Source organism: Paroedura picta, chromosome 3 (assembly GCF_049243985.1).
Source record: "Paroedura picta isolate Pp20150507F chromosome 3, Ppicta_v3.0, whole genome shotgun sequence".
Taxonomy (NCBI): domain Eukaryota; kingdom Metazoa; phylum Chordata; class Lepidosauria; order Squamata; family Gekkonidae; genus Paroedura; species Paroedura picta.
Genome location: NC_135371.1, coordinates 111,638,685 through 111,654,817, shown reverse-complemented (window position 1 = coordinate 111,654,817; position 16,133 = coordinate 111,638,685). Strand labels below are relative to the sequence as shown.

The following is a 16,133-nucleotide window of genomic DNA, read 5'->3' as shown; positions in this document are numbered from 1 at the left end:
CGTTCTGGTTAAAGCAACCACCACGCACAATGCATGTACTGTTTACTTTCATCCTGTGAGGGTAAAACTGCTGTTTGTTCTTGTTGCACTGCCAGGCATGTGCCTAATAAAAATCTCAAGCTGTCATTGGCACTATGAACAGGTGTACAGTGAATATACTCATTGTTTAATTCATCTGAGTTTCCAGCCCATTTAGCTTCATCCAACAAACAACAAAAATATTTTCTTCATTACCTCCAATTAATGTAAATGTCAAATGCACTGAATATATTACCATGCGGCTAATGCTTTGTGTTGATTGATTTGTACAATGTTTTGCATTAAAATGAATTCTTCTTTTCTGCATGCAATCCAAAGTGCATGCTTCTAGCTGTCATCGCTTATGGAAACAACAAATTTATTTCCATAAGAGCTCTTCCTAAGCATAGTAAATAACATATTTTAAATGAATTTACTTTTTGTATCATCAGGCTTTAGGAGTATATTTGAAATGAGTCTAGTTTTCCCCAAATACAGATTTTAATAGTAATTTGCTAGAAGAGTTGAGTTTTTTATACCCCATTTTTCATATGATTTACTTATAATGCCTAAAAGGCTGATAGGTCTATAATTTGAAGGATAATTTCTATTGCCCTTCTTGTAGAATGGAATCACAACTGCTATCCCCCAATCATTAGGAATGTGGCCAGTGGTCTAAATATACATGAACAGAGCTTGCTAAACTGCTGAGCTGGCCTCCAGTCTCTTTAGCGGAAATTGTGGCTCTCATTGATCAGTTAAAGAGAAGCAAGGCTCCCAGAATAGATGTCATTCCCTCAGAATTTATAAAGGAGAATCAGAACTGGTGGGTCCTCTTTTTAGCCCCATTTTTACGCTCCTAGACAAGATCAGACTTTATCCAAAAGAGTGGGGCATGGCAATAGTGGTCCCTCTTTTTAAAAAAGGTAGAAGAGATTATCCTGCATGCTACAGACCCATCAGGCTACTAAGTATTGTTAGTAAACTATATCCTATGTGCCTGGAGGATAAATTTAGGATGTGGCTTGACCAGGAGAATATTATTATGAAGGAACAGACAGGGTTCAGGGAAGGAAAGTCCACATTGGCCCACTGTTCAACTCTACAACATATTCTTGAAAAGTATAGTACAAATTGACCACTATCCCTGTACACCGCGTTTGTCAAACTTAAAGCAGCCTTCGATTCTGCCTACATTTCTAGGCAAAGCTTGAAGCATCCACAGTGGACAGAAGGCTTTATTTACTTATTAGAACCTTGCACAATCACACCACCCTCAGGGTCAGGTGCAGCAGGAATGGCAATTTAACAGAACCCATTAATTCTACTAGGGGAGTGAGACAAAGATGTATACTAGCCCCACTCATATCTTTTCCCTCTTAATAAAACAGTAAGGGGTGCTGGGGTGGGCTTAGTCTGTGATGGGCGGGCCAACAATTGGCCCCTTGGACGCAGACTGACAAGTGGAGGGGCCAATGGGAAGGCGCAAAGCACCTTCCCATGGCCCCTCATCAGGACAGACTAAAATTCCATTCACCCAGCCCAGACTGGCAGCCAGTCTGCTCCTGACCACTGCAGGGAGAGGAGGTCAGTAGGGCTGCCAAGGGGGATGAGAACAGAGGCTGTGCCAGCCCGTTTTGCCCCAAGGCTGTCCTAACTGTCATGTCCAACTGCAAATTGCCTGACAGAGCTGGCAGGAGGCTGGTGAGTGTGCTCCCTCCCCCCCTCCCGCCCGCCCCTTCAGGCCTACTGCGAAGGAGCCTCTGACAAAACCTGACTATGGGGAGTGAGGCATTTTCCTTCAGAGAGCAACGCAGGGGAGCCTCTGGGCCTTCCTTTTGAAGGGGGGACTTTTCCCTTCTGCCAAACAGTTGGCTGACAGGGAGGCCACAGAAAAGCCCACTTAAAATACTCACTTAAAATACTGCTCTGGCCAGGGGTTGGACATAGCCAAGCCATGTTTCTTTCTTCGTTGCAACTCTCTGCAGATTTGAGGCCACTGCACAGCATTATTCTGTAGACGAAACTGGCTTTTTGTCTCCTGTTTCATCTGCACAACAACCCTGTGCAATAGGTCTCGTCTTTCAATTCAACAATAACCTGTGTGGGAAGCCTTAAATGTTTCTTCTCTACTGTATCAAAAAAAATTGATAAAAATCTACTGATAAAAATCTACTGTATCAAAAAAAATTCTGACGGTATATAGAGTTCATGGAGCCAGCAGGAAATGAGATCAAGATAACATAATTCAACCAAGCACTATAAAACAGCCAAAAAGTCATCCTTGACATTTCTGATTTTAGTATTAATTTTGTCATAAATTTTAGTACTAAATTTGAATCTGTTCATATCTATCTATCCATCTATCCATCTATCCATCTATCCATCTATCCATCTATCCATCTATCCATCTATCCATCTATCCATCTATCCATCTATCCATCTATCCATCTATCCATCTATCCATCTATCCATCTATCCATACCATACCATACCATACCATACCATACCATACCATACCATACCATACCATACCATACCATACCATACCATACCATACCATACCATACCATACCATACCATACCATACCATACCAATTACTATTACTATTACTATTACTATTACTATTACTATTACTATTACTATTACTATACTATACTATACTATACTATACTATACTATATATAGGCCAGGCATAACCAAGCAACATCTACAGGGCTCCTGCCCCCCTCGTCCCTCTCCTCCGGAAACCCACTAATATCCCTGGGCCTGTTTGATTTATTGTTGTTTATGTTATACTATTACCAGTTATATCAGTTAATAATATGAATGTTATAGTTATTATATGTATGGTTCTATCTATAGTTTCAGTTTTGTGTAAACTGCCCTGAGCTTTCAGGGAGGGCTTTATATAAATATGAATGAATAAATAAATAAATAAAAATACTATACTATACTATACTATACTATACTATACTATACTATACTATACTATACTATACTATACTATACTATACTATACTATACTATACTATACTATACTATACTATACTATACTATACTATACGAACAGATATGCTAAGAAGTTCACATTTTCTTTAAGGAATTTGGTTCAAATTTTCTTTAATGAATTTGGGGGGATTCCATCAATTCTGGGAGCTTTCCCCTTTTTAAGCCACCCAATCTGGGCCTTGATCTGCATAACTGTAACTGGGTGCTAAGGAGATAAGTCAAGTAGCCCAAAATAAACTGATTTGTAGGGGACTGATCATCATAAATGTCCTGAGAAGGAGACTTCTCTCTCAGCAGGAATATAGGAATCAATAGATTGATTAACACTGGCCTCTCTATTTGAAGTTAATTTCCAGTACAGAGATGAGTTCTTATCTTTGGTGGCCTGTATCAGAGTCCTCCAAAGCTCTCTGGAATAGTTCCTCTTTTTTTTTTTTTTTTTTTTAGCAAACAGGTACTTATGAGATACCAGAGAGTGATGAGCATCCCATCTTAAATGGTTTGGTGAAATTGTAAAAAGTTGAAGATAAATCAAGCTTTATCAAACCATGGTTTGGTGGGATGAACCCTCTTTTCTCTCTTGCCAGGAAAGCTGAATAGCAGGGGTCTCAAGATACTATTAAGGTTCTCATAATGTGTCAATTGATCCTGAGTGGCAGAAGGATTTCGGAATAACATGATTAGGGTTTGGAGGTCTTGTTTATCCAGAAATGCTTTTAAGCAATTCTGCAGACTGTCAGACCATTTGACTCTACAACCTATTTGATTGATATGGAACTAAGGGGAGGGTAAATACTGTTTGCAAGTATGTCTGTTCTGTAAAGAGTGCAACCTGCAAGAGCGGAGGAAAGTGGTCCCTCTCTAAGAAAGGTTGAATTTGGAAATTCACCACTAGTTCAAGAAGAGAGGGATAGTTTATATATCTTGTACCAGCCATGTATGTAAATTCCCTGGAGTGGTCACCAGAAGTAGAAACATTCAAAATGTATTAAGATTGCTTTAGGGTTAGCTTAGCTCAGCTATGAGAAAACAAAAGCAATGGCTTTTGGCAAATACTTCAGAAACAAGGCTTGGCCTATAGGAGGGGGGAAAGTAGAACAAGTTAAGACTTTCAAATACTTGTGGGTAAACTTTCAGTCCTCTAGATCCAGTCTAGAATTCTGTAGACCAGTTCCTACCCTGGGGAAGAGATCCTCACACAATATACAACAAAATTTCCGATCAAAGGAAGCCCATTTTGTTCTAGCCATTCTTAGGTTATTTGAGGCAAAAACAATTACACAGCTGTTGTATGGAACATTTACTGGTTCCCCTGCTTCAGGCATCTCCTTGTTACAGCACATACAGTCTAATTTTCTTAGACCTGTATTACAAGTCCCTAAATGCATCTTTAACTCTATGATTCACTTGGAAACTGGCATTCAGAAGACCAACGCCAGAATTGGCTTTTCATCTATTATGATTTGGCTCAAGGCCCAACTATTCCCCAACTATTCAAGATAATTTTAAATCTTGATGGCAGCAGCAGGCAGGAGGAATCTTAAGCCTTGGATTCTCTACACAAGCTCTATTGGTGTTGGGCAACAAGCAAACAAGGCAAGTCATTAAAGGAATAATGACACAGAGCACCAACCAGACCTGTCAAGATCACCCAAGTTCATGTTCTCCCCCACCCCCCCAAAAAACAGATTATCTGTCCTTTCTGGAGATTAAGAATTACAGGAGGGCATTTACTCTTGTGAGGTGCTCTGATTTACCATCTGCTTTGCTTGAGGCATGTTATTAAAAGACTCCAAAAGCAGAGAGAATCTGTATACATGGAGGCAGGGAATTGGAGACCTGTGGACATGTCCTCATCAGATGCTCACTTTATGTGGGATTTTGAAATAAAATCATCGCCCTCCCCCCTTGCCTTGAATCTCCTGTGACACTGAGAAAGGGAAAATTAAGAGCTTCCTCTTCTGGGGATAATATTAAGGTCACCAAACAAATAGCCAAATATTGTGCCATAGTATACAAAGTATGACAAAACTGGGCATTGGAAATCTGCCTTAGGTAATTTTGACATGTTTTTTATAGTTTTATAATGTTTTAAATGTTTGATTTATAAGTGTTTTTATTGTTGGACATTTGTATACTGTATGTTGTGTGGGTTTTGTAGCTGGCTTGGAGTCATATTTTAATATATTAAATATATCCCACTTTTCAATATCTGAAGGAATTTCAAAGTGGATTACAATTGCCTTCCCGTTTTCTCCCCACAACAGACACACTGTGATGTAGATGGGGCTGAAAGAGCTTTGACAGAAATGTTCTGTGAGAACAACTCTAACAGGACTCTGACTAGTCCTACATGTGGAGGAGCAGAGAATCAAACCCAACTTTCTAGATTAGCCACCATTGCTCTTAACCATTACACCAAGCTGGAGAATACCACCCTTGTAAATGCTGGTTTCACTGTTTTTGTTGTTTTCTTTTTAAAAAATTGTTTCTGTAAAAAATATCACAAATTATCAAATCCATCTTAGTTTTTACCTTTATGAAGGCTACCATAAAATGATTTCCTGTATGAATATTACTTGAAAAAAACATGTGTATCTGTTATTTAACTGTATGTACATGTTTGCTTGAAGTTCTTTTTCCTTACACATCAGGTGATTCAAAATGAAATCTGATATATAGTTGAACTCAATTTTTTCTTTATTACAACATTGCAACATTTATACCCCTCCTTTCCTCTGACAGCCCCTGACTGAGGCGAGGGAGGTGTTTCCCAGAGCAATGCATGTCTGTGGGCATGGGTGTGCTTTCCTTTTGATGAGTGGGAAGCTTCCCCCTTCTGCCAAACCATTGGCTGATAGAAAAGCCACTTCTCAGTTAAAATGCTGCTCTGGCCAGCCTCACTGGAGGAAAGTAACAGCAAAGCCATGTGTATTCCTTCCGTGTGACTCTGCAGATTGGAGGCCTACTGCACATGGTTGCTGTGCAGATGAAACAGGAGGCAAAAAGACCTCCGCAACAACATCCAGTTTCATCTGCACAACAACCCTGTGTGGTAGGTCTCAAATCTACAGAGAGTTGCTTGGCTGCCTTCCTCCCTCCAGCAGCGAAGCCAGCCAGAGCAGTATTTTAAGTGAGAAGGCGCTTTTCTGTGCCCTTCCTGTCAGCCAATGGTTAGGCAGAAGGGGAAAGCTTCCCCCCCCCCAGCAAAAGCAAAGCACACCCATGCCCTCAGGCTGCCCTGCATTGCTCAGGGAAACGCCTCCCTTGCCTCAGTCAGGGGCTGTCAGAGGCTCCTTCACAGCAGGCCTGAAGGGAGGGGGGAGGGAACACACTCACCAGCCACCTGCCAGCTCTGTGAGGTGGCTTGAGGGCTTCCTGGACTAAGCCCCCCCCCCAGCCCACTTACTGTGTCCCTGTCACCCACCAGGGGCAAACTGGCTGCGAGCTTGCAAGATTGCTCTTGGCTGGGCTGGGCGAGGGGGAGGGGGCAGCTGTGTCACCTCCCTATTGGTCCAAAGTCTGTGGAGAGAGGAAGGGTAGATAAATGTAAACTGCTTTGAGGCTTCTTTGAGTAGAAAAAAGCAGCGTGCAAAAAACAGCTCTTGTTCTTCTTTTCAAATAACCACAACAAAGACAACTGCCACTTTTGGAGGAGCTTCTTGGAAAACCTCTCATTATTTATATGTTATATGTATTCTGTATGCATGAACATGTCATAGAGTAGGGGTCCAAGAGACTTTCCTACTCCAAGTTAACAAAGAGAGTTGTTAGTAAAGTGGAGGCTGGCAGAAAGGGCCATTCCCATGAATTTATTCAGATTATTCTAACCCCTGTCTTCAAATAAAAAAAAAAAACTATACCTAATGTGGCCAACAAAGAATAAAATACTAAAAATGCATAACATTACAGGAATAAAAATCTGGGTTTATAAATCTAAAAGGCAGGTGAGTAGCACTAGAAAGCAACCATAGTATAAAAACTATAGTATATTTGTTTATGTGTATGTTTATTTAAAGCAGCTTCTCATTCAAAAGTCTGCCTTTTCTTTTTTTATTCAGTAGCAAACAATAAAATTAGCTTGAAGCAAAATTCAAAGCAAATAATCATGAGAATAAAAGACTTAGACCTGATTTGGTGCATCCAATTATCTCTGTTGCATCATAAACACTCAAGAAAAGAACAGGTGATCTAGCAAAAAGAAAAATTGACTAGCAGGCAAGGCTTAGCTATGGAAGTAACATGGGAGGGATTTAGAAAGGGAATTACAAATGGAAAAATCTATTAGTAAAGAGGGCATGCTTGAAGTTATTCTATTTTCCCTAGCAGAGGTCAGAGCAAGCTGCTTTGTACAGTAAAGCTTTAATGCTTCATGAGCACACAGAAAAGCTAATCCAGGGCTGTTTAAAAAATGCCAGGTTCATACCACTGTATGGAGAAACATTATACAGTTTATGGTTTTGTAGAACAAAATAAAAGAGGAAATATTTTACAATGTGCCGTGATTATAAAACCTAGCAGGCTTTTGGCAGCAGTTCCATTTTTTAAGGGAAAATACTGATGAAAGTTTCAGTCTGAAGACCACAAACAAAGGGGGGGGGGGGAGAAACAGATGATCAGGTGGGTGAGGAAGGGAGAAAAACAATAGGGTACTATAAAATTCATAAACTCATAATGAACAATTCATAAAGCACCATTGGTGCTCTCTGGTTTTTTTTTTTTTTTTTTTTTGCAAATTTTAAAACCCTAGTTTAAACACCTATCAGTCCATATGGAGCTATGGATAAACTCCATTTGGTCCAGAGAATGCTGAAGCTCAGATATTAGGAAGAAGAAGAATTGGTTCTTATAGACTGCTTTTCTCTACCAGAATAACATCATTCCATGGTCAGACCACCACGCCCTGATGGTCCGGCTGAGGATGCCACCCGCTCTCCAGTTGGATGACGGACACATTTTAGTCTTCCCCTGGAGACTTATGGATTCCAAGAGAACCCTGAATGCTCTGCGGGACCCACCTGTCGGCTGCTATCAACGAGATTGCTCCTAGGCGGCTCTCTGCCTTTACCTCAAACAGGCTCCTTGATATACCCAGGAGCTTTGGGAGAGGAAGAAGGAAATGAGACAGCTAGACCGAGTGTGGAGGAAGACTCGCAATGAGGTGGCAAGGACATTTCATCACACGCTTATGAGGGCATATGAGAATGCAGTGAAAGCGGCATAAAAAGATTTCTTCGCTGCAGAAATCGTGTTCACAAACTCTCGCCCAACACAATTGTTTAGAGTAATTAGAGGGGCATCAAAAGTCGAGGGAATTGGATTTGAGCTGTGTAGCCTTATCAAGCTATTTTGCGGACAAAGTCCTGTTGCTCAGCTGGGACTTCCCTGCCACAATTGATACAGTTTGCGAACTGGAAGCTCCCTGGTTGTTGCAGGGGTTAGTGTTTGATGGCTTCAGATGGCTCTCGATAACCAATTTGGTGCCAGTTTGGTGTAGTGGTTAGGAGAGCAGATTTCTAATCTGGCGAGCCGGGTTTGATTCTGCGCTTCCCCACATGCAGCCAGCTGGGTGACCTTGGGTTTGCCACATCACTGATAAAACTGTTCTGACAGAGCAGTAATATCAGGGCTCTCTCAGCCTCACTCACCTCACAGGGTGTCTGTTGTGGGAGAGGAAAGGGAAGGCAACTGTAAGCCGCTTTGAGACTCCTTCGGGTAAAGAAAAGCGGCATATAAGAACCAACTGAATCAAAGTGGACAAGTTGCTAGGCTCAGTGAGAGTGACCACTTGCCCCTTAGATCCCTGCCTGTCTTGGTTATTCAAATCAGGTGGCTGGTGGATAGGAGACCCTTTGAGGGAGATTGTGAATCTCTCCTTAACATCAAGAGACTTCCCTGAGGGGCTTAAGGGGGCAGTGGTTCACCCCCTACTGGAGAAACCATTGTTGGATCCACGGGACCCCACCAGCTACCTCCCAATCTCACATATTGCATTTCTGGGTAAGGTGGTAGAGCGGGCAGCAGCAGACCAGCTCCTAGCATTATTTGAAGGGACTTCAGCACTGGTCACTTTGACAGATGATATCCGACACCAGCTGTATCAGAGTGGGTCAGCCATCCTCACTCTTTTAGACCTGTTGGCCATATTTGATATGGTTGACCATGAGCTGTTGGCCCACCACCACGCCAAAGCAGGGATTAGGGGGACTGCGCTGCAATGGCTGGTCTCCTTTCTTTGGAACCAGATGCAGCAAGTCACTCTGGGAGATGAGTTATCAGACCCTGTTGGGCTCCCATGTGGATTTCCACAGGGGGTGGTTCTCTCCCCCACATTGTTCAACATCTATATGTGCCCTCTAGCCCAGCTGGTCTGGCATTTCGGGCTGGGTTGTCATCAATATACAGATGACACCCAGCTTTTTCTCCTGATGGATGGCTGGCCGGACTCCCCCCCAGATACATTTGCCGGGTTTCGAAGCAGTGACTGGGTGGCTCAGGCAGAGCCACCTAAAACTCAAGATGGAGGTCCTGTGGCTGGGTAGACAAGGGCAGGATCTGGAAGCATGTCTCCCATGTCTGGATGGGGTGCAATTAACATGTACAATGACTGCTAGAAATTTGAGTGTGACCTTTGATGCTTCCCTTTCAATGGAGGTTCAATTCACTAAGGTAGCCCAGGTATTGTTTTTTATGTGTGCCATGTGTGGCTACTAGCACCCTACCTGTTCTCTGAATACTTGGCCACAGTGATCTATGCAACAGTCACTTGCAGGTTAGACTTCTGTAACTCTATGCGGGCCTATCCTTGGCTTTTACCCAGAAATTACAGCTTGTTCAAAATATGGTTGCTAGGGTCCCCACTAGGACATCTTGAAGGGCCCATATTCAGTTAGTTCTTCATTAACTTCATTGGTTACCAGTCTGTTTCCGGTTCAAGTTCAAGGTATTAGTATGAACCTTTGGTATGAACCTGCTTGGGCCCTACTTATCTGCAGGACCACCTATCTCTTTACACCCCTTGCAGGACACTACATTCTGTGGGTAGGAATCCGTTGGCTGTCCTGGGCCCCTGAGACATTCACCTGGCCTCAACCTGGTGGAATGAGCTCCCTGAAGAGCTTCGGGCCCTGTCGGAGTTGTCAGCTTTCCACAGGGCCTGTAATACAGAATTCTTCCACCAGGCATATGATGGAGGCCATGGTGAGGCCCGGAGTTTCCATCAGTGGAAATCCTCTGCATTGGTACATCTGGATCCTTGCTCCCAATGAGGAAGAGCTCAGGCCCTCTATAGTTGAACAGAGTTATAAAAATCAAATCAAATCGTGGTTTTTATCATTTTACTATGAACTGCCTCAAGTCCAAATAGAATGCAAGGGTGTGGAATCAAACCCGGTTTACCAGATTAGAAGTCCGCATTCCTGACCACTACACCAAGCTGGCTCTCAGGAGCTAAGCAAAGTATCAGGAGCTAGGCAGAGTATGTATATTACAACTGACCTGGAGTTATTCTTCTGGCTACCTATCAATTACCAGCTTTCTTTCTTTCTTTCTTTCTTTCTTTCTTTCTTTCTTTCTTTCTTTCTTTCTTTCTTTCTTTCTTTCTTTCTTTCTTTCTTTCTTTCTTTCTTTCTTTCTTTCTTTCTTTCTTTGGATTTCTTACCCACTGCTGTCAGCAAGCTGTCTCATGGTGGGTTACAACAGTAAAACCCCCACTATACAATAAAATTCCATCATTGAAAACCCACTGTAACCCAGCATCAAAGTAAAAACTCACCCCCACCTACTCTAAGACTACCCACCCAGGATCTCAGAGGTATGGGAGTCCTGCTGTTCCAGTTCAAAATGTGGAGGGCCCCTGATCTTCATTACCCCACATGCAGCCAGCTGGATGACCATGGGCTTGCCCCGGCGCTGATAAAACTGTTCTGACCAAGCAGTAATATCAGGGCACTCTCAGCCTCACCTCCCTCACAGGGTGTCTTTTGTGGGGAGAGGAAAGGGAAGGTGAATGTAAGCAGCTTTAAGGCTCCTTCGGGTAGAGAAAAGTGGCATATAAGAACCAACTCTTCTTCTAATCTGTCTTGCTACCAATACCTTATTATATTTCTATATTTCAGTCTTATAATTAAATCTTAATTCCTTAAAGATTAAAGACACCTTATTGAAGTACAAAAATTCTATTTTTCATCATGCAAAATAGGTGTTATGAAAGACTGCAAATGGTTTCTTTTATGTTTAGACAACCTGTTAATGTTAGCAAGTTCTGTCATAATGAAACCTTTAGTAATAATCAGAAGAGAACGGAATCTAATGTAGACTGCTTTTGAATACTGTTTATAAGCTTTAAGATGCAGTAGCTGATGAGGGTAAGTTATTGAGCTCATACCTTGCCAGAATGGAAAGATCTGAACTGCTTCTGATAAAGCTGTTCTGACTGAGCAGTGATATCAGGGCTCTCTCAGCCTCACCCACCTCACAGGGCGTCTGCTGTGGGGAAAGTAAAGGGAAAGCAATTGTAAGCCACTTTGAGACTCCTTCGGGTAGAGAAAAGCAGCACATAAGAACCAACTTCTTCTTCTTCTTCAACATGATACAGAATCCTGGTTGACATTCTAAAACTGTCATAGGCCATGATACTAAAAATGGGAGGACATCCTTCCACAGGAGCTGCCAACTAGTTAACATCTTTGGTAGAGATTCTTCTTGGTGTCTGAGGTTTGATGGGGGATGCCTAAATTGAGTCTTTTTTGTTCTTGTTGCAGTGGAGTCTCAACTTTGGGATTTTTCTCCTCATGCTGGTTTCTCCTGAGCCTGTCTTTTTCAGTTTTCGGTAGCAGGTGAGTAATTTGAACATTCAGGATTTCAGGAACATGTCACTCACTGGGGATATGTGTATAGGATATGATTTGTTACGCCTTATTTTGATTTGTCAGTAGTTCAGTACAATTTAGGGATTTTGTTTTATTGTCTAGCTGTGGATTTCATTTATATAAGCTATTTCACATGCCTTGTTACTAAGAATTTTTGTAAAGTATTTTTAATAGTAGCAGTATATTGTCAGAGCTTTCAAGTTTGGAGCATGGGACAGATCTGTTTGTGGTGGAGGCCAAGCCTATGGCTGGCTTCCCTGTTTGAGGTTGTCTCCATAAGATGCTGTGTAGATGCAGAGTCTGATGACCCCTAGAGGGGGGGGGGGTTGACAGCTGAATCACATTACTGGGTGGTGGGAGAGGCTGACACCTGCAGAGGCTGACACCTGATGGGTTCCCATCAATAGACCACCTCCTGTGGAGCTCAGCAGGTTATGGAGGCCCAGGCATCCAGGCAGGCTCATTGGTGGAACCCGTGGCAGTGGCCTACTGACATAAGGTGGCTGCCTTACAGTCGGCTGACCTCAAGAGGGCAGGATCCTTTCCCCCATGTTGTGCCATACTCATGTTAATAAAGCTGTGGCCAGGTTTACACCAAAAGAAAGTGCTGCCAGTGTCCTCATTGAGATGCAGAAAATCCCCTCCCCCCAAAAAGCAAGAAGATTCTGTGGTAGCAGATTAGAAAAACACTGATGCACTGGAGAACCTCTTTCAGTCATAGATATAATCCTAGGCTAGAAACAAGGCCTTCATACTTTCATAAATTATTGTTTAACTAGCCAATGATTAACAAAATGCTTAATCTACATTGTGACATTATTATGTATACTTTCAGTCACTGTATTGGATACATAGTTTGTACATGTCTTTATATGGTCCATACAGTAACACAGTTTTACATAACTTTTGTAAAAAATAAAATAGAAACAAAACAATATCTAGTCCTTTGTATTAAAGACATTTGTTAATTATATTTTTATGACCACATGATACCTAAAGGAGTTGCTTTCAGACTATGTTATAAGAAATATGGTGGTTCCCTAAAACCTATTAGCATTTCTCAATCTGATTGGGAATGGCAGACATGTCTCCCTGACAAATAATTCATTCACTAGAAGTATAAAACAGACTTGTGCTTACTTCATGATTCAGTAGTCTCTGAAAGAACAGATGCAATCATGATGAAAATTGTGTATCTTCAACCATTTGAAAAATATAAATTTCTGGCATGTGTTGCCTCAGTTTGCTCTAGAGCCATGCAAGGAAATAAGAAAGGTTAAATACTTCCACTAATAATCAAGCACCCAGTTATGTTGTATGCTCTTTAAAGCCCAGGCTAGCCTGGTCACATCATATTTCAGAAGTTAATCAGGTTCAGCCCTGGCTATCATTTAGAAGGGTAATCTCCAAGGAACACCAGGCTTGTGACATGGGAGCAGGCAATGGCAAATCACCTCCAAATGTCTCTTGCCTGTCAATCAGACATTCTTAGAATCCCCATCTGAAACTCAATCCTTGAAAGATGGAGGTCCTGTGGTTTGGTAGGAAGGGACCTTGCAAGGAAGCATGACTGTCCTACCTGGATGGGGTGCAGCTACTAGTAGCACATTCAGCCAGGAACCTGGATGTGATCTTCAACTCCTCCCTCTCCATGGAGTGATCTTCAACTCCTCCTGGATGTGATCTTCAACTCCTCCCTCTCCATCACAATTGTAGCACAGCTAGTGTTCTTCCACCTGCATCAAGCTAAGCTATTAGCATCCTACCTGGCCCCAGAATACCTAGCCAGAGTGACCCAGGTGACATTAAGTTCTAGGCTGGATTTCTGTAATTCATTCTACGTGGGCCTACCCTAATCCCTGATCTAGAAGCTACAACTGGTGCAGAACACAGCAGCCAGAGTTGTCACAGGAACACCTTGGAGGGCTCTCATTCAGCCTGTGCTTAAACAGCTGTACTGGTTACCACTTGAATACTGGATCAGGTTTAAGGTTCTGGTAATCACCTTCAAGGCCATATGTGGTCTGGACCATGAGGCCTTTCTGCTTATGCCACCTAGAGAGCATTAAGCTCTGAAAACACCAACATGCTGGTGATCCCTGGCCCCAGGGAGGCTTGCCTGACCTCGACTAGGGCCAGGGTTTACTCTGTCCTGGCTCCCACTTGGTGGAACAAGCTCCCAGAAGAGATCAGGACCTTGCCATAGTTAAAAGTATCAGAGGTTGATAGACACAAAACAATACAAATAATAGATGCTATCAATATTTGCTGTCTCTATCCATGGATAAAGACAAATATGGTCAGAATACTGCAAGGCTGATCCTCCATCCATGAGGTATAAATAAGAATTAGACTGTTTGTGGTCACTCAGCCATAGCAAGGCTTCATGGGAGGGTCATGCATATTTCTCTATCAATGAGATAATTCCCAGAGGGGTTGAAAGAAGCTATTGTATGTCTACTGCTGAAGAAACCTTATCCATGGAAACCCACCAACTACCTCCCTGTCTCACATCTAGCATTCCTGGGGGAAATGGTAGATAGGGCTGCCATGGACCAAATTTCAGCATTCCTCTACCTTTTCTGTCCTGGCCACCACTTGATAGAAGGAGCTCCCAAAAGAGATCCGGACCCTGTCAGAGTTAGCACAGTTCCGCGAGGCCTGGAAAATGGAGCTCTTCCACCAAGCATTTGGTTGATGTCAGTGACAACATCTATTGGGCCCCCAGAACACCCTCATATTCTGAAATGCCCATTAATCTCATCATGGGCAATCCTGATCTGACTACTCTGTGACCAAGATGTTAAAGTTAACAGTGATCAGTCACATGTTCAATTGCTGTTCAATTGCTGTTGAGGTTGTTGTTATGGGGGTGCAGCCTAATTCTGTGTGCTTTCTGTGGGGCTTTGTAGGATGGAAACCAATTTATTCAGAATGGTCTTTCCCTTTTCATACTGGTTCCCTTTTCATACTGGTCCCCAGCATACACAAGTATTCTGTCCCCTTCAGAAAGAATATAGTTTATTTCCTGGTGAATGTACCAAAGTCCCTAAATATACAGCATCAGAAATCTGTCAGCAGAAACTAAGATAACAAAGGAGTCGAACATTATTTGCCCGGGTTTGAGGTGCCAACAACTGTTTCTGTTTTTAGGGATATTTCCCTGGTGTGTGCAGTTGTATTACTGGATATATTATGGAGTCCCCTAGGCTAATGATAAGGCAAGGAAGACTGGACAGGTGCGCACAAACATTGGAACATTTCATGTGTCCTAGAATCTGGTTACAATGGCAAAATGTGCAGTGGTGGGGAGTGACATTTCCTTGATAGACAAATCTAGGTTTGGTAAAGGTAGAGAGTTTGAAAAACAGTGATTTTCACTGTTATTTTGTCCCCACCCCACCCTGGATCTACCTGTACCATTAAGTTCTTTCCCATTTTGAGTCAGGATGAACTGTTACTTCCATGCCAGTCAAAGACTCTTAGAGTATGCAGGAAATGCCTCCTTAATGTCTCCCACTTTCTATGTTTAAAAAGTGTTAATTACTGCTGTTAAAACAGTGCCATCAGGAATTAGTTTCTGTTATTTTGATGCCGTTTCTGAGGCAGGTGAAACATTGTTTATACAACAGGGAAAAAATAATGGTCGCCTGGAACCATGTGATCATGTAATAGTTTACATAAAACTGCTGTTTAAGTAACATTCCTGTTTTTTCAACATCAAAGCTTTTTGAAATTCACTTGCAAGAGGGCATCTTGGGCTCAATGAAGATGCGCAACCATTTATGGCAGTTTTAAGGCACCCTGGGCCCACACCTCCCTGCCAACATTGTGGGTGTGAAATGCCATGCTGTGCCCACCTCCTGCACACCACCAGGCTCATCACCCTGGTGCTTCCTCCTTCCGTCCAGCTCATCCGTGGTGTCATTGGTGGCTGAAGGTAAGTCTTTGCCACTTTTTATTGAAAACACATTGCTGTTTTTAAAAAGAAGGGGGAAAAAGCATTTAATGAAGAGAAATCAACAGCCACCAGTACTCCTGCACTGGTTTGTGTATTTGCTTGTATCTTATTTTTTCACACATAGTTTAAAACCTAGCACTTAATCTTAGTTTCATCTCAGTTTCATCATTTGGGGAGACCATGAATAGGAAGCAAACTAAAGTATAATAAAATACATATTAAAATACATATTGATAATGTTTCCTGATTCATCTGTAATTTTTTTCTTCTC

At 42.2% G+C, this 16,133-nt stretch overlaps 1 long non-coding RNA gene across 1 annotated transcript in view; it reads left to right on the top strand.

The window, feature by feature from the left end:
- Positions 1-11,862, top strand: part of LOC143831284 (uncharacterized) — a 255,459-nt gene extending 243,597 nt beyond the window's left edge. The window contains exon 3 of the long non-coding RNA XR_013228788.1: positions 11,794-11,862. This is a non-coding gene — a long non-coding RNA (uncharacterized LOC143831284). The remainder of the gene's footprint in view (positions 1-11,793) is intronic.
- Positions 11,863-16,133: the final 4,271 nt, after the last annotated feature.